Consider the following 20,486-nt stretch of genomic DNA (forward strand, 5'->3'; position numbering starts at 1 on the left):
CCTCCTGTGAATCAAGTATCCAGGGGGAATGGCCATGGCGATGGTGGGATTTGATGTTTCTCTAATCCATGTCTCAGTTAAAAAAAGAGGTCAGGGCTCTTTTCCATGAGTAAATCGTAGATTTCGATGGCATGTTTGTTTAGAGAACCCGTGTATTAAGAAGGATGTCCTTCAGATGACCGTCCTCCCTCTCAGGCTTAGTCTCATTGAAGATGCCTGAAGCCTCTTTCCAGAGGCCCACTAGTGTCTAAATTAGATGAAACCCAGCCGCAGAGGTTACAGGCCAAACTGTGACACTCTCTGGGCATGGGCGCGGGGGAGTGGCAACTCACTTTCATGCCCATAGTCATGAGTTGCAGCCTGCTATAGAGAAGGGGCCTACCATTATCAGGAACATCTCCTGCGGCAGGTCTGGCGCCGGCCGGCTCTGGGACACAGACAGGCTTGCCTTTGGCGTGCCCTCTGCTAAGGTTTTAAAGAAGTAGCTTGACTAATACAAAGTGCAAGTACACATGCACATGTTACCCCCTATTAAACAATGGCGCATTAAACAGCTCAGGCCTCTTCAATCCACTGCTGCCCCTTCCCCTTACTCTTCCTGCTCCTTGCTTTCTTCCTTTGTATCAGTTATGCCGATTTTATCTTCTTCCTCCCATCATGTTTGTGTTTTTTAATCTCTCTTGCTCACATACAATATGTGACGAGAAAAAATAAGTGCTAGTCCCCGAAAATTAGAGCCTGTGGGTCCTACCTGCAGCTACTGGCTAAAATTAAGCACTGGGTTCACCTTAAAAAATACACTACTTCTCAGATAAATATGCAATAAAAACACAACTCGATTGTGCGCATATAAAAAAGGCTAAGTGCACATGAAGTGAAGTTTTTATTTGCATTAAATGCAATCTCATTTATAGTGAATAAAACGGCATAGTGATAAAACATGCACACAGCACAAACGTGTGAAGATTGTGCTAGAACAATAAAATATAAAAAACAATTGACTCAGAAGAATTAATAAATAAGGTGCTTAAAATTCAGAATATGTGCCAAAAAATAACAATGATTTTTTGGAGCCTACATGGGGTCATGTTTAGAACGAGGGTATTAGTAATTGCATTTGAGGCATGAATAAAAAAATGCAAAAACGTGCTATAGACGTACAGTGAGGGTAAAATAGGTCCTGCATTGATTTAGGAAGGATAAATAAAGGGGCCATATTCAGAATGTGTTCCTGCCCCGCGTAAGGTTAAGAAAAATTATAAATGAACGCGGCATAAATAACCTCGAAACCACCTGGGGACAAAGATAAATCTTGAACTACTGTGCTCGCCATCAAGTGAATAAAAGGAAAAAGGGAAAAGGACAAGAGGTGGGGGGGGGGGGCACAATGAGAGCATTGTGGTACTCTACGAAGTCAAAATTATTAAATGTTTTTACTGCATCCAGAAGACAGGGCAGCTTGTAGAAAGGATAGACAGAGTAGCTTTGCAAGCTTGCAAATAACCTGTCTTTCAAAATGGCTGCCATAGCCTGCAGCATAAAAAAAAGCTATTCAATTTAAAATTGGAAAGCTTGTAGTGTCAAGGATAGCTAGCAATTAAAATAAATCTATCAAATTGGAATACGAAAGGCGGGCAAACATTGTTTTGGTATCAGGAGTACAAGCAGGTAAATAATGTTTTCGAATAATAACTAAAGATACAGATTACATTAGTCAAAACACTTAGAGGAAAAATGACTCAAATTGCTCCATGTCAATATCGCAAATGTATGGCCAATAAGCAATATTCAACTGTCAACAACAGTGCGCTGTCAAAAAAGTGAGTCAATGCAGTCATAACAACAAGCAGACAAGTCAACGCCATCTCCTCTTCATGCTTTCACACCCTCCGCATGCTCCGCAAGATCTTCCGATGGATCCCGATCGAAACCAGGAAGACGGTCACCCAGGCCCTCGTCACCAGGCGGCTGGACTACGGAAACACCCTCTACGCCGGAACCACAGCCAAGCTGCAGAAAAGACTACAACGCATCCAGAACGCCTCCGCCCGACTCATCCTAGACATCCCTCGACGCAGCCACATCTCCGGCCACCTGAGGAACCTGCACTGGCTCCCCGTCAACAAGAGGATCACGTTCAGGCTCCTCACCCACGCACACAAGTCTCTCCACAACCTGGGCCCCAAGTACCTCAACGACCGCCTGACCTTCCACACGCCCACCCGCCAGCTACAATCCGCTAGCCTCGCCCTCGCGGCCGTACCACGCATCCGAAGAGCCACCGCCGGAGGCAGATCCTTCTCCTACCTGGCGGCCAAGACATGGAACTCCCTCCCCATCCACATTCGGCTGACCCAGGACCACCTCGCCTTCAGGAGACAACTCAAGACCCGGCTGTTCGAGCAGTAGCGGCCCCCCTCTCCCAAGCGCCTTGAGACCCTTCCGGGTGAGTAGCGCGCTATACAAGTGTTATGATTGATTGATTGATTGAGCATTCCTCGTTGTTGTGAAGTCTATTGTCAATTAAGTCCACTTTGCCGATCGAAATTCATTAATTTCTAATCAACTACCAGGTAATAGCTACATCTGTGTACATTCATCCTTTCACTTTTGTGTGTTCAATGTGCAGCTCTAAGTGGTCAAGGGGGTGCCCAGACATATATCACATGCTCTCTGTGCCACTGGAACCAAGCTACACATCATTGACGAGCTCCAATCAGGGCAAAACCAGTCTTGTGGTCCTTGTGTTCCAGTTCAGAAAGGGCCTGTTTTGGCAGTTCAGGCAGGACGGTTCCTATTGGAGCATGACTGAGAATGAAGTGCATATTACTGTTCTGAGGTGGTATGGTGGGCAAAGGTACAATGCTGTGCAATGCTATCATGAGTGATAGCCAATTGGTTACACTTATTTCAAGCATTCCTCCTATTACCATTTGTGTTTTTTATGTGACGCCCTATGCGCCCAAAGATCTTCACAGATGAGGGTCCTGTGCTTATTGTGTCACTGGAGCCAAGATACACCCAATAGAAAAGGCTCAATCAATGCAAAACCAGTCTTGGGCTGCTTGTGATCTATTGCTAAGAGGACCTTGCTTGGAGGCTGAAATGTTCACCAAGGGCTGCAATAAAACCATGGACACTGTAATCAGCTCCATGGAGCACCTCACATTCAAGCTACAAATCACAGCCAGTTTTACCTTGTGCTTAACCTTCATATATAAACTAGCAAGAACCCATGTCAACTTCTCCAGCGACATCACAGACTTCGCCACACCCCTCATCATGACTCCAGAAACTTCATCCTCATAGGAGACCTTTACTATCACATGGAAGACTGCATTGACCCCAAGACACTCTCACATACAAATCCAGAAAATCACTTGTGCTGCCCTTACAGACCACATCAATGCTGGTAACCCCAAGGAAATACTTGCCATAGTCAAAGAGTTCACTGTGCTTGCAGCCTCCTCCAACAGCCCCTTACAAGACACCAACAACAATCTATCAGAGTTATGAGACAACATCCCATCCATATATAGCAACTTCAACAAGCAATAGGACCCTTTTGACCTTGCAGAATGTCTCCCCATCTCAGACAAAGAACGGATCCTGACCACGCGAACTGCCATCAACATAGACAAAACCACTGCCACCATGAAGTCCATCCACTCCTGCACCCTGTCAGACCCCTACTACCACCACCTTCAACAAGGGCCTCACCTCCATCAGCGAAGCTCTCGTCCTTATCTTCAATGCCTCCTCTTCTCAGACACATTCCTGGAAGCTTGAAAACATGCCCCTGACACAACATTGCTCATGAAACTATTGGCATACCTAAACAAGCTCACCAACTACACACCAATCTCCCTTCTACCATACTCAGGGTTTGAAGAAACTCATCAACAGATTCCTCACCAATCACCTCATCAACTACCAGCTCCTAGATGCCACACAATCTGGACTCAGACCAAACCATAGCACAGAAACAGCAGTCATCACCACAACAGATAACATACGCATAATTCTGGACTGAGCAGAGACCATGGACTTTGGCCTTCTGGGTCTCCCTGTGTACTTGAACATGGTATCACACCCCACCCTCATCAAAGGCCTACATGAAATCAGCATTCAAGGACCTGCTCTCTGCTGGATCTACAGAAAATGCTCAAATGGTCAGCCCAACATGATCAATCAATCAATCATAGCATTTGTATAGCGCACTACTCATCCGGAGGGTCTCAAGGCACTTTGGGAGGGGGGGTCCGCTACTGCTCGAACAGCCAGGTCTTGAGCTGCTTCCTGAACGCGAGGTGGTCTTGGGTCAGGCGGAGGTGGGTCGGGAGGGAGTTCCAGGTCTTGGCGGCCAGGTAGGAGAAGGACCTTCCTCCTGTTGTGGCTCTTCGGATGCGGGGGACGGCGGCGAGGGTGTGGCTGGTCGATCGGAGCTGGCGTGTGGGAGCGTAGAAGTTGAGGCGGCTGTTGAGGTATCTCGGGCCTTGGTTGTGTAGGGCTTTGTGTGCGTGGGTGAGGAGCCGGAAGGTGATTCTCTTGTTGACCGGGAGCCAGTGCAGGTCTCTCAGGTGTCCGGAGATGTGGCTGTGTCGGGGGATGTCGAGGATGAGTCTCTCTGAGGCGTTCTGGATTCGCTGGAGTCTCTTCTGGAGCTTGGTGGTGGTTCCGGCGTAGAGGGCGTTGCCGTAGTCCAGTCAGCTGGTGACAAGGGCCTGGGTGACCGTCTTCCTGGTCTCGGTGGGGATCCACCGGAAGATCTTACGTAGCATGCGCAGGATATTGAAGCAGGACGAGGAGACGGCGTTGACTTGTCTGGTCATGGAGAGGGAGGAGTCCAGGATGAAGCCCAGGTTGCGTGCGTGGTCTGTCGGTTTGGGTGCGGTGCCCAGGGCGGGGGGCCACCAGGAGTCGTCCCAGGCGGAGGGCGAGGAGCCCAGGATGAGGACTTCCGTCTTGTCTGAGTTCAGTTTCAGGCGGCTGGTCACCATCCACTCGGCTACGTCTTTCATCCCTTCGTGTAGGTTGGCTCCGGCGGAGGCGGGGTCGTTGGTGAGGGAGAGGATCAGCTGGGTGTCGTCGGCGTAGGAGATGATGTTGAGGTTGTGTTGGCGTGCGATGGCCGCAAGGGGGCTCATGTAGACATTGAAGAGGGTGGGGCTGAGCGAGGAGCCCTGAGGAACGCCGCAGATGACTTCGGTGGCCTCTGATCTGAACGGGGGTAGGCGGACTCTCTGTGTCCTTCCAGCGAGGAAGGAGATGATCCCTCCAGAGCCTTCTCCTGGATTCCGACGTTGCTGAGGCGCTGCACTAGGGTGCGGTGGCAGACAGTGTCGAATGCCGCGGAGAGGTCTAGGAGGATGAGGGCCGCTGTTTCTCCGTTGTCAAGCAGGGCTCGGATGTCGTCGGTGGCTGCGATGAGGGCGGTCTCGGTGCTGTGGTTGGCCCGGAAGCCAGACTGTGAGAGGTCGAGGGATCCATTCGTCTTGAGGAAGGCAGCCAGTTGTTTGTTGACGGTCTTCTCGATGACTTTGGCTGGAAACGGAAGGAGCGAGATGGGGCGGTAGTTTTTGAGTTCGGTGGAGTCCGCTGTTGGTTTCTTCAGTAGAGTGCTGAGTTCGGCGTGCTTCCAGCTCTCCGGGAAGGTGGCGGTGTCGAAGGAGGTGTTGATGATGTCCCGTATGTGGGGTGTGATGACAGCGTCGGCCTTGTTGAAGACGTGGTGAGGGCAGGGGTCGGTAGGAGATCCGGAGTGGATGGAGTTCATCGTGCGGATGGTGTCTTCGGTGCTGATCGGGGTTCAGGCGTGGAGGGTGGTGGTGGGGGGCGTTGGTGCGGTCGTGGGGAGCGTTGGTTGAGTGCTGAAGCTGTTGTGTATGTCAGCGATCTTGTTGTGGAAGTAGGAGGCGAGGGAGTTGCAGAGGTCTTGAGATGGGGTGATGTCGTTGTTTCCGTCGTTGGGGTTGGAGAGCTCTTTCACGATGTTGAAGAGTTCCTTGCTGTTGTGTGTGTTGTTGTCCAGTCGTTCCTTGAATGCGGTTTTCTTGATGGCATGGATCAGATGATGGTGCTTTCGGGTGGCGAGCTTGAGGGTGGTCATGTTGTCCGGAGTTGGGTCCCTTCGCCAGGTTCTCTCGAGGGCTCGGCAGTTCTTCTTGGAGCTCTTGAGTTCGTCGGTGAACCATGGGGCTTTCTTGCTGCGGGTCTGTTAGGCGGAGTCCTCAGTGGGGCGAGGTCGTCTGCGCAGTTGTTGATCCATTTCGTGAGGTTGGCGGCGGCCTGGCTGGGGTTGGCAGAGCTAGTGAGAGGGTGCTGGCTCAGGGATGCGGCGAGCTGGTCGGCTGTGATCTTGTTCCAGCTTCTTCGTGCAACCTGTTGCAGGTGGTGGTGGATCGTGTTCTTTCTGAAGCTGAAGTGGATGCAGCTGTGGTCCGTCCAGTGGAGTCCGGTGGCGTGGCTGAAGGTGATATCCTTGCTGGATGAGAAGACGGTGTTGAGTGTGTGTCCGGCGTAGTGGGTGGGGGTGGTCACCAGCTGCTTGAGATCGAGGTTGGCGAGGTTGTCCAGCAGGGTGGTGGTGTTGCGGTCGATGTTGTTCTCCAGGTGGAAGTTGAGGTCCCCGAGGAGGATGTAGTCAGCGGAGGGGAGGGCGTGCGGGCTGATGAAGTCGGCGATGTCTTCGCTGAATTGTGTGCGTGGTCCCGGGGGTCTGTAGATGAGGGTGCCTCTGAGGGTGGTCTTGGGGTCGGTGTGGATCTGGAAATGCAGGTGTTTGGCGGTTGTGAGGGTGTCGTCGGTGTTGGTCGTGATGCGGATGGTGTTCCTGTGGATGATGGCGATGCCTCCTCCCGTCTGGTTGGTGCGGTCCCTCCGGGTGATCTTGTAGCCCTCCGGGATGGCGATGGCGATGTCGGGCGCTGAGGAGGCGTTCATCCAGGTTTCCGTGAGGAAGGCAACGTCTGGAGATGTGGTGTCGAGGAGGTTCCAGAGTTCGACGGCGTGTCAGTTGACGGAGCGGGTGTTGAGCAGGATGCACTTGAGGTGGTTGCTGCTGGTGTTCGGCTTGGTGGGTGCTGGTGTAGTGCAGGTCCGGTTGCAGGTGTACTTGCAGGAGTGGCAGCTGAAGGGTCCGTGGGTGCGTCTCGGGGTGGCTCGGTAGCATCCTCGGATTCGGCCGGTGTTGAGTGCGTGGAGTTCGGTGGAGTTGTAGGTATGGCGGGTGGGCTGGTGTCTGCGGGGGCCAGGGGTCCTGACGCTGGGCGCGGTCCAGGCGCGGACGGGCGCTTGGGCTTACCTTTGGCGCACCTTCGGCGCTCACTCGGTGCTCCCGCTGCACGCGTCCGCTGCGTAGTCGCTCAGGGGACGTCATAAGTAATGCGCCGGGAGGGCGGGTCAGCTGGGTGGCGGGAGCGGGGCGGCCAGTGGGCAGGGCGGGGCGGAGTCGGCTGGAGGTCAGTGGCGGGAAGGAGGGCCGAGGGCGGCTCAGCCGCGGCTGGGTCGTCCGGCAGCTGGAGAGGAGAGCTAACAGGTAGGGGGAGAGCAGCAGAAGGGGGGAAATAGGGGTACAGAAGGCAAAAGGGGAAAGTGAATACAGGAGGCAGAAAACCAACAGGCAAAGGGAATACAGGCGGCAAAAACGGAGGCAGCAGGAGTGGGGGGGAAAAACACAGAAGGCAACGCAGTCAGCAGGCAGCAGGCAGCGCACTGGCAATCAGCGGGCAGGAGCAGCGGTGGGTGGGGGCGACCTCGCCTGGAGCAGGCTCAGCGGTCGCTCCCTACCCCTGCACTCTGACCCCTTAAGTAATGCGCCGGGAGGGCGGGTCAGCTGGGTGGCGGGAGCGGGGCGGCCAGTGGGCAGGGGGGGGCGGAGTCGGCTGGAGGTCAGTGGCGGGAAGGAGGGCCGAGGGCGGCTCAGCGGCGGCTGGGTCGTCCGGCGGCTGGAGAGGAGATCTAACAGGTAGGGGGAGAGCAGCAGAAGGGGGGGAAATAGGGGTACAGAAGGCAAAAGGGGAAGGTGAATACAGGAGGCAGAAAACCAACAGGCAAAGGGAATACAGGCGGCAAAAACGGAGGCAGCAGGAGGGGGGAAAAACACAGAAGGCAACGCAGGCAGCAGGCAGTGCACTGGCAATCAGCGGGCAGAAGCAGCGGTGGGTGGGGGCGACCTCGCCTGGAGCAGGCTCAGCGGTCGATATATCTTGAAAACCCATAAACTCATCTGCAGAGTATCTCCAGGGTACCCCTCAGCCGCAACCTCTTTAACACATATATGACTCCACAAACAAATGTCATCCACAACCATGACATCAACATCTTCTTATGCGTTGACCTCACTGAACACATACTGTTCCTCTCAGACAAAACCCCCAGCCCAAGGAAAAACTCTGTCGCTTGAGGGCACCACCTGGTTCAAGACCAACTGTCTCAAGCTTAACTCCAACAAGATAGATGATAGAAGTAGCAATCCTCAGAAAAGGCACCTCACCTGGGGGTTCCATCTGATGGCCTGCTGAATTCAGACCTACACTTATCTCCATCTCCCATGCCAGGCACCTCAGGGCCGTGATTGACAACAAGCTGGACATGTCCGCTCAAGTCGATCCCGTCACAGCGCTCTCCTCCCGCACCCTGAGGAGGCTGAGAAAGAACTGACCAACTCCAGAAAAACCTCCACCATGCATGCCGTCTTCATCAGCAGGTTGGACTACGGGAACACCCTCTATACAGGAATCAGCAATCAACTCACAGTAGACTAATAATCATTCAGAAAGCTGCAGCCAGACTCATCCTTGACTTTCCATGCAGACCTTACATCACACCACCCTCTACTGACTCCTACTGGCTCCCAATACACAAGTGCACTCAGTTCAAGCCCCACACCTACATATTCAAAGCACTACACGACACAGGCCTAAACTACCTGAACAATCACTTCTCTTTACATCAGCAAGCCAGACCCCACTACTCAGACAGACTTCTACTTGCACACAACCCGCACAAACACAGAAACAGACCCAGAAGTTAAGCCTTCTCAAAAGTTACTTCTAAATGTGGAATGACATCCACTACACGTCAGTTTCCTCCTCCCTTCTTGAGTTCTGCAGGAAACTGATGACTTGGCTCTTTGAGTAACTCCCCCTTGCCCTCATGAGATGCCTCTACACCTTTTCAGTATGAAAACATACCCTTGCGGGAGATAGTGGACTCTACAAATACACATAACATGGCACACAATATAACCTATTAGTGGAAGACTGATTTGCACGTGACTGGGTCTAATCTGAGGTGGCATGATGGGCAAAAAAACTATGGATTTGAATGCTCCACTGAGGTATTGCCAGTGGTTAGGCATTTTGCAAGCATTCCTTTCATCACCTTTTGTGTGTTTATTGATCTAGACCACCACAGTTGAAGCTCAGTAGCCCCTGTTTACCTTGGGTGCACCCGAAACGGATTCAACAGAGGTGATGTAGAGAGCTAGATTCTAGAGACTTGCGGAGAGAATGTTAGCATTGGTTGGGGCTAGAAATGTGCAAATGTATAGTGGGTAACTGATAGAAAAAAACAGGTATAAGAGGAGGTGTATATGGAGAAGTATGTGAAAAGAGAAGTAAGTAAGGTATGTTTTAGAATCTTTTTTATGCGGTTATGTACCAGAAACTAGAACTGGATTAAATGATAAGATTGATTTATGCTTTTGAGAGAAAATCCTAAATGATTTAACAGATACAGCGGACTGAGGAGACTGCTGAATGAGGCATTGGTGCAAGTAATCAGGTTGGAGGAAAGGGTCAAATGCATAGCTAGGTTGAGAGTGAAATTGCTAGCATGCAGACAAGTGTGAGAAAATTATAGAAATTCGATATCACAATTCACAGCATAATTAAAAATGGTACAAAAGTAACTTGAAATATGGGAATAAGTGATGCATTTGGGGAGGAATGTTGAATTTATTGCAGGGTCTTTAGCATTAAATAGATAATGCTTGAAAGAAAAAGATGAGCATGTCCGTTGATTATTTGTTTCACTTTGCTTGGAGATCGGTGTTGGTGAAAGAGCATTATGGACCATGGCTAGAAGAAGTGAAGGTTCACTGGAGTGAAAAATGCGAGTGCTCCCTATAATAAAATGTATAGACATCTGTAACAAGATGAATTTTGATGAGCCAAGGAACTAAATGAATGGAGATGTCAGTGGTAGCTGGGGGGGGAACAGGGATGACTAATCCATGTAAACCAGGTATGACAGTAGGGTTTCAGATAGTCATTTATATCTGGAAACAGGCACGGGGTAGTGTCCAATGGGAATATGAGGGAAACTATATGATCATGAGTGTGAGGAACTAGTTCAGGATTTGGCTCAGTGCTGTGTTGTATAATGAGTGTGACGTATCCACACATATCTTACATCAAAATGTAATCTTTTATTACTACTTTGAAGACACAGCCAAAGACCAGCCAATATGTTTTCTGCATAAACATAAGGAACTCCTTCAGGGTTTTAATAAGTCATATATAAAACAATACATTAAGATATACTTACATAGAATAATACTAATTTATATTTTTAAAAGCCATGAATAAATGCCAAAACATTACAAGTTATATTGTGGTTCCTATTTATTCTATTTAGTAGACTCTACACCTATATTGTTCTCATTGATAAGCACTAAAAGTATATGTATTTGCACAAGATATACTTTTTATATCAGGAAAGTGGAATCATATTCAATTCCCATATATAAGTAATCAAGGGATCCTGAATTTGTGCAGTTAATGTTTGAGGGTATAACCATATATTTTGCCAAACTGAACTTACCTTTGCCATCATTTTTATATTAATTATGTATTGCTGATTGGTGCACCTAAAATATAGAATACATTGTATATATGAATGTTAAGCTTTTTGAGTTACAAAATTACAGGAGCTGCTCTTTCAAATAATTGCACACACTAAGGAGCCGAAGGCTCAGCATATCTAACAATTGAATATGATTATACTTTTCTTGTAAAAAGTGTGTAATGTTTGGGGGTCATGGAAGGTTATGATGGACAAATCCATTAATGTTTGCTTTTGCTGCATCAAACACAAATATTTGAACAAACCCAGTCCACCTGCCTTGGGTGGAAGAGGTGTGTCGCAGCTGCCAGATTGGCTGACTCCGGAGTGCAAGGGTCACGGTTCAATCGCTGGCGGCAGCTCAGCTCAACATCATATGACTCCGCACAATATCTTCCCGATGGCCCCCCAGCACCTGGATACCCTTAGGGGTGATAAGTTTGCACTTTACAAATGTGGAAAATAATACATTATAATAAAGAATGCCATAGAATACTGAATTCTTGAAGAAAGGAGACTATGCAAAATTATGATTTGCAATTCATTTCAGACAGTGTGGTTTTGCAAATATCAGAAGCATTGGATTATCGGAGGCTCAGGTACATTTGTAAGTTGCAATCACTTAGACAGGCGTTACACATTGGGGACTATTCGGAAATGGATTTTGGGGAGCATTTAGTAATACATCTGAAGTACTATTTTGCAAATCTTTGGGAATTAAGCCCAACACATCTAAAATGTTCTGGTTGTATTCATATAGAATTTGTACAAATAGAAATGGCTGTCTTTTTGTTTTTTTGCTTACAGTTAATTGGAGGTTTCATGGCCAATTTACAGAGTTATGTGAATGTTTGTAAAATACTATCTCTGATGTTGACTATACAGTCTTGGATTGAAGTAATTTGAATGAAGAGCAACAATATAATCTTGTGCCATAAAATACTGTTATTTTAGTTGAGGGACGCCTCAACCATTCATGAAACTAACCTATGGCATTTATACTATTTTGAGTAAGTGCCGTTTAATGGTCAAATAATGGAAATCAATGAAGCCCAAGAGAACCAAAATCATGAAGACGATTGAAAAAAAGAGTAGAAAATAAAGAAAGCTGCATATTAATAGCGGGCAGCAGCTTTGTTACCAAAGAAAACTGTTTTATATTCATAGAATACCATCTGAATGCTGTTTTTTTAATGAACCGTTAAATCATACTTCAGCAGTGAATCAGTAAGAAAGTTTATTCATGCATACTTCAGCAGTGTTTAATGTATCTTTATTACCGTTTTGCAAATACAAATCATGATTCCATCAAAATGGGAAATTGAGCAACAAAAGTTGTGATAATGGGTGTATTGATTAGAAGAAAATGAACATATTTTTGCTTTTCTTAATGTTAAAAACATTCTCAAACCAGGAAATTATATCCGACCTTTGATCCTTTCTTGATTCTGAGTGGTATCGGTTTCCATTACAGACTTTATTGCAGCATATTAAAATGTAAACATTTGTTGTGGGTTATAACATTGCATTTTTAGTAATTCACCAAAATTCATGTTGGGAAGAGTGGGGACCTGCTTTGCCACACAATGCATATTTTGCACCATCTCTTTATTACACAGATTGCAAATGTGCATAAGTATGCAAACATTAGCACTGCCTGGCAAAAGCCAAGAGTACAGTATATATGAAAAAAACTTCAAAATCACATTGCCACGTGTCGGTGGTCGAAATGCTGGTCAAAATGCTGATGCAGAATTGTTCTCTATGTAGTCTGGCCATCCGTTCTTCAGCAGAAACTAAAATATTCTGCAAAGCAAAGTGCTTCGGGGGTTGAGAGGAGATATGTCTACAAGATTTCTGTGTACACAGTCTCAGCTTGTTTCATTTGCACTCCTGCTGCAATAGAATCTAATCATTTCAATTAATCATCACTGTAAAAATCGTTGTCGCTTCAGTAAACAATATGGCGGAAAACAGAAGCTGGGTTCGTGCTAGATCCGACAACATGTGATATTTAACACTCTTTCCCAAAACCTTGTATGTGTACCTTTTGCCTGACCACACACTGAGTGCACCTCAGCTTACACGGCTCGAGCATTGTGGCTTGAACTGGCAGTCTCATGAAAATGCAAATCCGATTCCCAGTTATCTATGAATTTGAAATGAGTCTGAATTATCATGTTTGCTTTCAATTTGTGCTGTCAGTCACCACAATGAGTTTATTTGCCATCTGGAAATTGAATGAAATTATAATTCACCTCGGAATATTCTGCCTTCTTGAAAAAAACATTTTTCACAATCAATAACGCACCCTTTAGTTTCTTTCCTCATCATTGTCTATTTCACAACGGTTCATTCTCCATCACGACTCCCAAGGGCCAATGATAACCAAAGGGGGACACTGGAGAACAAAAGATCAGTAAAAACAAATTGCAATTGAGTGAAACTATAACTCCCTCTATTTTTCTAGTTACAACATTGGCCAGGTAGACACTGGTGCTGATGTGTTGACTAACATTTAGTTTGCAACTCAAGGAAATATGTTTTTGAATCAGCACGATAAAAGTTGCAATAGCTTATTGTCATGTTATAACCTATTACATGTATGACGTATACAAGAATGCACTGGACGGTGTTTGCAGAATGAATGAAGGACATCCCCTAAGCAAGACATACGGGTATCTAATGCGAAAATCCAAAATACGCACATTCACAACTGTCTGGGCTGCTGTATCAGGCAGGTCCAACTTCACTCTTCATGAAAAGTCAAACTCAATTCTGGATATGATTGAAGAAATAAAAGGATTTTTGATGTTCTTGTTTTCTGGTTCTCTTGAAGCCGTACTTATTTCTTAGCAAATGTATTGTTTTATATGAATTAAAGCTTCATTTGAAGACCAAAAGCGTGACTGTGGTAATAATTTTCGAACAATCAGAAGCCGCTTGCAGCTCTGTCTTCTCCAGCAAGTTGACTAATGGGCAGTGTCAATGCAGCGCAACCAATCCCATCGCAGTCGACTTCCCACCTGAAGGGGTGAGGGGATGTCTAGACTTACCACCTGCTGCTCCGTGTCGACTCTGCCATCCAGGAGGCTATTTTGGGGCGATCAGTCATCCCAGGCAACTTGCCAGTCAACAGTAGCTTGCCAGGATATTGAAGGGGGACTGGGTCCACCTCATGTCGATCAGAACTGGCAGACTCTCTGGCGGGTTGGTCGCCGCCCACGAAGCAAGCCCCTGTCTCACTCTTGCTGCCTCACATTGGCCAGTCATCCACAAAGGCTTGTCTTTTTTTCTCGCCTTGAGTCTCCAGGAAACTGTAGGAAAGTCCCTCACAGATGAGAGGCTGTTATGTGACCACCTTATCTGGTTATTTAGAGAATGTCCTGTGGCGCATAGTGGCAGATTCCCTCGGCGAAGATGGGAGCCATTCAAGGGCTGTCTGCCATGTTTGGCAGATATTGAAAAGTTGCCACTAGGAGTAAGGTTATCATTTAAAATAATTCTGCATCTAATATTGTCATGTTTGATATTCCAGGCATAAAAAGTTGCACCGTTCTTCCCCTGCCACTACAGAGGACCTCAATTATAATTGTACAACATAATCTTTTAGGACCTGAATTAGATCTCAAAGGATGGGTTACTCCATGACAACGGTGACAGATATCCTGTCCGCCAAAATATAACCCCCGTTATATCCTATGGAATTTATATTTCAGCGTATGGGATATCTGTCACCATTGTGATGGAGTAACCCATCCGCCTAGATCTAACTCATGTCCTTTGTTTCAACTTGATGACAAGTTGGATTATAATGGCATGCTTTTATTCATAAAATAGAATTTCATATCTTCAATTAAAATAGTAAGATGGTTCAGATCATTCCCATCTGGATGTTCAGCATTGTTAAGTGAACTAATTCTTCACTCAAAATTCCTCATTTTCTATGATGCGCCACAGGGTTCCTCGCTCTCCCTGGCCCTGTTTAATCCAGTCATTATTTTCATATTATGATGTTGCTAGATGGCAGTCCTAAACAATATGGCTCACAAAGTAATTGTCTTAATGATCTTAAAACATTAATACTTAGTTATTAACCACAGTTAAACCTAGACCACAATCATCATGATCAATACTTGGAAGTCCTTGCGGAACATAGATGGCTCTGGACTGGTTTCACACATTTTTGAACAATGTAATGAGGAAATGGGAAATGTTAAGAATCTAGAATATTTCTTGAGAATCATCATTTAAGAACCTCCAAGTGAGCTGTGTTTTAGAAACCATTTTCTTCCACCTGGCACAGGGGCTAAGAGTCTGCCATCTTATTCTACCATTAATGTTTAAGATGGTAGTGGGAGACAACATTAGTTTCTGCTTACATTATTCAAATGTTCTGTTTTTAAGGAGGGCCAAGGCCCAGTCCAGAAACACCAGCTTGCTCAAGTCCATGTGTTTACTAAACAAATGTATCTACATCCTAGTACCCTCTGAAATATTAAACAAATGACAAACTACAAGAAAAGAACTGAGGGGGATAGGGGATGGCTACGTGGCTCGTGACCTGGGATCCCGCCCCTCGAATGACGGCGGTGAAACGCTAATCGTCTGGCTGCTGCTAAGGGACTGCTCTGCTCCAACGGCGAATTTTTCTTCTTCGCGGGTCCCCACGGGGGTGAGGCTTGGTATCCTGTGCCTCTAATGAGAAGCGACGGCGGGCAATTCAATCTGTCCATGAAGCTGCTGACGTTTTGAGAGACTCCCAGGGCTCCGGCGTTCCGCGATCGGATCTTGAAGCTGGAGGCATTAAGTCAATTTTCGAAGCTGTTCCTGAAGCGGCAGTTGTTTGGACTTTTTGCCGTGGCTGGAGCTGGAACAGAGGCGGGGGCTCGGAGTCTGCTGCTGCAGTGGAGGGATAAGTAACTTTGGAATATTTCTACGCTGCGAGTAGCCCTGAAGACGTAAAGAAATGCACAAAGATTGCTGAAGCGGCTGCTGTTGAAATTTTTGCCGAGGCTGGAGCTGGAGTTGAGGTGGGGAGTCGGAGATTGCTGCCACAGTGGAGTGACAAGAAACTCTGGAACTCTTTCACACTGCGAGTGACACTACGAGTGACTCTGTGAGTAATAGCTGGCAGAAAAATGTAATAAAATATAATATAAAGCAATATTGAAATAATGAAATACTGTCAAATTTAACGCTATAATGGGCAAGCCTCAGAAAGAGGGAGAAGAGTCTATTCTTAAGCCAAGCAAAGTCGAGCTGGCTGCCCGCCAGAAAACAAAGACCCGCTTTGCCTTAGCTAGAAAGGCCTCACGAAAAGCAGCCAAGGACAACGACAAAAATAAAGATAAAACTAGGGAAGAGAACTCGGCTGAGGATACGATGCTCGAGTCTTCAGAAGATGAATTACCTCTCTCTTCTGCCTCTCTGCAAACTACGGGGCCGAAAAAGGCAGTTGTGGATTGTGGAGACATCTTAAATATAACAGCACAATCCGAAGTGGATGCTGAGGTGCCAGCTTCTACTTTGGTGTTAGCTTCAGAAACACCACCCCAGGCCGGAGAGGGTAAAAGCAAGAACAATGTTGGAGGAAAGAAGATAAAGGACTACCCATTCTTTGCTAAGAAAACCACTCCAAAATCTCTTCCATCACAATCCCCTACAGCCATAGCGATTGCTGCCTCACCAGCTAATATTGTATTGCTCTAAGATTCTGGCCCGATTAAAATATCTAAGACTCATTGCCATGATCAGGGACCTGACCGCCTCCTCCTACATATTCTGCAATCCCCCCTAATCTCCACAAAAGAGGCGGTGGATCAGGGGGACTTGGTGCAAGATTCTTCTCCATTCCAGAACATACAAAGCATAGGACCTGGTAGAGGGAGAAGAGGTACAGCAGGGTGCTAATGAGAGTAATACGAGTACTAATGCAAATTTCATGGCAGGAAAAGACAGCCTCCCGGGATCTGAGGTGAAATATCAGCTAGATATTCGCGAAATGCTGAATTTAATCCTTGATGAGATCCGATAAATAAAAAACAATCAGCAAGTGGAGATAGCTGCCTTACATTCAAGAATGGACAAATTTGAGGAGTCAATGTTGGCGCTCCCTAATAGATTACAGGAGGCAGAGGCAAGGATCTCTGCCCTTGAAGATCATATGAACCTGGTCTCGGGGGAAGCTAAAGAGGCAGCCAAGAAGAAAAACCTTCTTGAAAACAAGCTTGAGGAGCTTGAAAATCACTCTAGAAGATCAAATCTAAGGATTGTAGACGTTCCGGAAGGAACAGAAGGCTCTGACACTATTCAGTGGGTCAATTCTTTCATTCAGCATACAGTTCTACCTGAATTTGAGGGGGACTTGACTATAACAAGGGCTCATCGGGGTCCGGCACAGCGCTTTCCAAACTCATCATTTTCAAGAACTATTCTATTGAATTTTGCTGATTATAGGATTAAGGAAAGGATTCTTTCCAGAGCCTATCAACAACGCCAGTTTTTAGTGTCAGAAACAGCAAAATGTAGGATCTTTTCTGACATAACCGCGGTAGCTGCAAAAAGAAGAAAAGAATTTGTTAAAATTCTACATTTATTTAAAGCAAGTGGCGCCCAAGCCTCGATTGTGCAGCAGTCAAAGCTGAAGGTCCTGGTTAAAGGAAAATTGTATCTGTTTACTGATTTAGAAGAAGCACAATCTCTTCTTAAGGAGATCTCTTCAGGAGCCAGGGCCTGAAAAGGGGGCAAAAAAAAACCATTTGGTTTTGTAATGCTTTACTCTTTCTGAAGTTGTTTTCCTTCTTTCTCTTCACTTTTGTTTTCATTTTCTTTTTTTTCCTTTTTAAATGAGAAGTGTTGTCCAGCGTTGATCTTAAACAAAATTAGTATGGGCGGTCCCAGATCTACGTGTCACTCAGGGTGTAACAAAAGGACACCCAGAACAGAAGAAGTAGGAGAAATGTGGATAGCGTGGCAGGGAAGGGAGTTTCCACATTCCCGGGTAGGGTGGGTGAGTGTGGGGGGGGGGGGGGTAAATGCAGTAAAAAGGAATAGGCGCAATAGGTTCAGCATTTTTTTTCATGTCTATTGTCAGGTACTTAACAAGGAAAAGACCTCTTTTAGATGAAATTCAATACATGTAATATCCTGTCAATCAATGCAAATGGAATGTTAAATAAACAGAAGTATGGGGGTCTTGTGAAATGGGTAGTATCTCTTAGACCCCAGGTGGTCTATTTTCTGGAGACTCATTTGAAGTCTAATAGCCTTAAGCTGTTTATTCCGAGATACTTCTCTAATGCCATTTTTTCATCAGCAGGGGTGGCCCAGAGAGGGGTTGCTATTTATTTTTTGAGGGATCTGGCCTGGAAATTTTTACAGGTTCAAAGAGATTCTAAGGGTAGGTGATTATGGGTGGTAGCAAAATTATAGGAGAAAGTTATACATTTTGTGAATTACTATGGCCCCATTCTTGATAATATTTCTGGGTTGACAGAGATTTATGAAGCTTTAAGGGGAGTCCCAGGTCAGATTATTCTAGGAGGGGACTTTAATTATATCCAAGATTTGTTAAGAGACACTTCTAATAAGAAAAAGAAGCAGTTAAAACCTAAAACAAAATGTTTTTTTGAAGCTCTCTTACTAGAGTATCAATTAAGGGATCCCTGGCGCTGTAGGAACATGCATCCAGAATAGATTTTTTTTTAATATCAAGATCTTTTCAGATCTTAAAAACACTGATTGGATGCAATCCGTTTTCTGACCACGGTAGAATAGATTTAGAGCTAGAGTGGATGGGGAGCGTCCCAGGTGGCAGCTGGATCGCACCCTGCTACAAAATCAGGATTGGGTTTCAGGATTCAGAGAATGGATTATACAATTCTTTGAAATGAATGATAATACAGCTGAACCCTTTTCAATTTAGGGCGGATTTAAAGCAGCAGCACGCGCCCAGATTATCGCGTATACCAGTGCCCGAGGCGAATGAAAGAAAGCTAAAAATATCTAAGTTTCAGTCAGCCGTAGAGAAAGAATATGCTCTACAATTTGAACAACATTCGAGTCAATTAGAACAGGCTAAAGTTCTTCTACAGGATTCTTTTTATTGTGGAAGAGATAAATAGCTTGAAAGCCTTCCAACAAAAGGTCTATAAAGACAGTCAGTTGGTGGGAAAATTACTGGCTAACTCTACAAGAAAGAGGCAGGAGTCATCAGTGATAGTGAAAATTCGAGACCCTCAGAGTGGATTGGAGGAGAAGGAGGGTGATAAAATCCCTAGGATCTTCCTGGACCATTTTGAAAAAATGTACTCTACGGAATATCAGGTAGAGGAAGTAATGATCCAGGAATACTTTGCAAATATAGAGATCTCCAAAATCTCTGAAAATCGGGCTAACCATATCGGGCTCGAAATAAGTACCTCTGAAATACTAGAATGCATAAAGGCAACATCAGGGGCAAAGGCTTCCGGTCAGGATTGATACCCAATTGAATTTTACAGTTTTTTAAAGAATTACTAACTCCCTTGAAAAAACTATTCAATTATATTAGATTAGGTGGGTATGTCCCCGTCGAGTTTAAAGAATCCACAATTATATGTTTTGTTGAAAAAGACAAAAACCAAAATTACGTTAATTCATATAGGCCAATTAGCTTATTAAATTCGGATTATAAAATCCTCATGAAAATATGGGCGGAAAGATTTGTGTTTGCAGCCCAGGAAGTTATCCATCAAGATCAGATTGGGTTTATTGCAGGACGTTATATGGCAGCAAACACCCAGTTCCTAATCCAGGCATTGGACTATTTTAATATAAATTCGACTCCAGCCTGTATTTTAATGATCGACGCAGAAAAGGCGTTCGACTTGGTCAATTGGGCAGCATTGTTTTATCCTCTGGGTCAATTTGCATTCCCAGCCTCAATTATTAAGATGCTACATAATATCTATGAGCGAGCATCGGCTCAAGTAATAATTATTGCCAAACAGGCTGGGAAGATTAAGGTAAATCAGGGAACAAGGCAGGGTTGCCCGTTGTCCCCGTTGCTCTTTACTTTCTTTAATGAGCCTTTAGTGGTAAAGATCAGGGACAATATGGCCATTCAGCCCCCTATCATTGGTATGTCTAAACTAAAGTTGTTTGCTGACAATATTATCCTCTATTTAATACCTAAAAAGAAAATATTGAGAATTTGATGAGAGAGTTTAAGGACTATGAAAAGATAGGGGGCTATAAAATAATTGCCAAAAAAACTGAGGTCCTTGCTTTAAACACCGATTTACATTTCCTCCCTATTTATTTGCAGGTTCAAGCTGCAAGAAGTGACCCAATTAGATACCTGGGTATTTTCGTAACTTCCGAATATGATAAGCTTTTCTCCATGAATTACACCAGAATGAAGAATAAAATTCGCAACCTTCTAAATCAATGGCTTTTGCTTCCATTATCAGTTATAGGCAGGGTATTGGTGCTACCTTTGCTTATATCTCTGTTCAGCAATGTTCCCATTAAAATTCATTTAGGTTTCTTTAAAGAGCTGGAGACAATGCTGAGAGGTTTTGTTTGGGGCAATAAAGCTTCAAGAGTTAAGCTGCCAGTGATACAACTCTCAGTTGATCAAGGAGGTTTAGCTC

At 45.6% G+C, this 20,486-nt stretch overlaps 1 protein-coding gene across 2 annotated transcripts in view; it reads right to left on the bottom strand.

Annotated features, from left to right (window-relative positions):
• ADCY1 (adenylate cyclase 1) overlaps positions 1 to 20,486 on the bottom strand; it is a 1,293,742-nt gene that overhangs the window by 1,164,320 nt on the left and 108,936 nt on the right. The gene's annotated exons all lie outside the window — the stretch shown is intronic.

Source organism: Lissotriton vulgaris, chromosome 4_1 (assembly GCF_964263255.1).
Source record: "Lissotriton vulgaris chromosome 4_1, aLisVul1.2, whole genome shotgun sequence".
In the NCBI taxonomy this organism is placed as follows: domain Eukaryota; kingdom Metazoa; phylum Chordata; class Amphibia; order Caudata; family Salamandridae; genus Lissotriton; species Lissotriton vulgaris.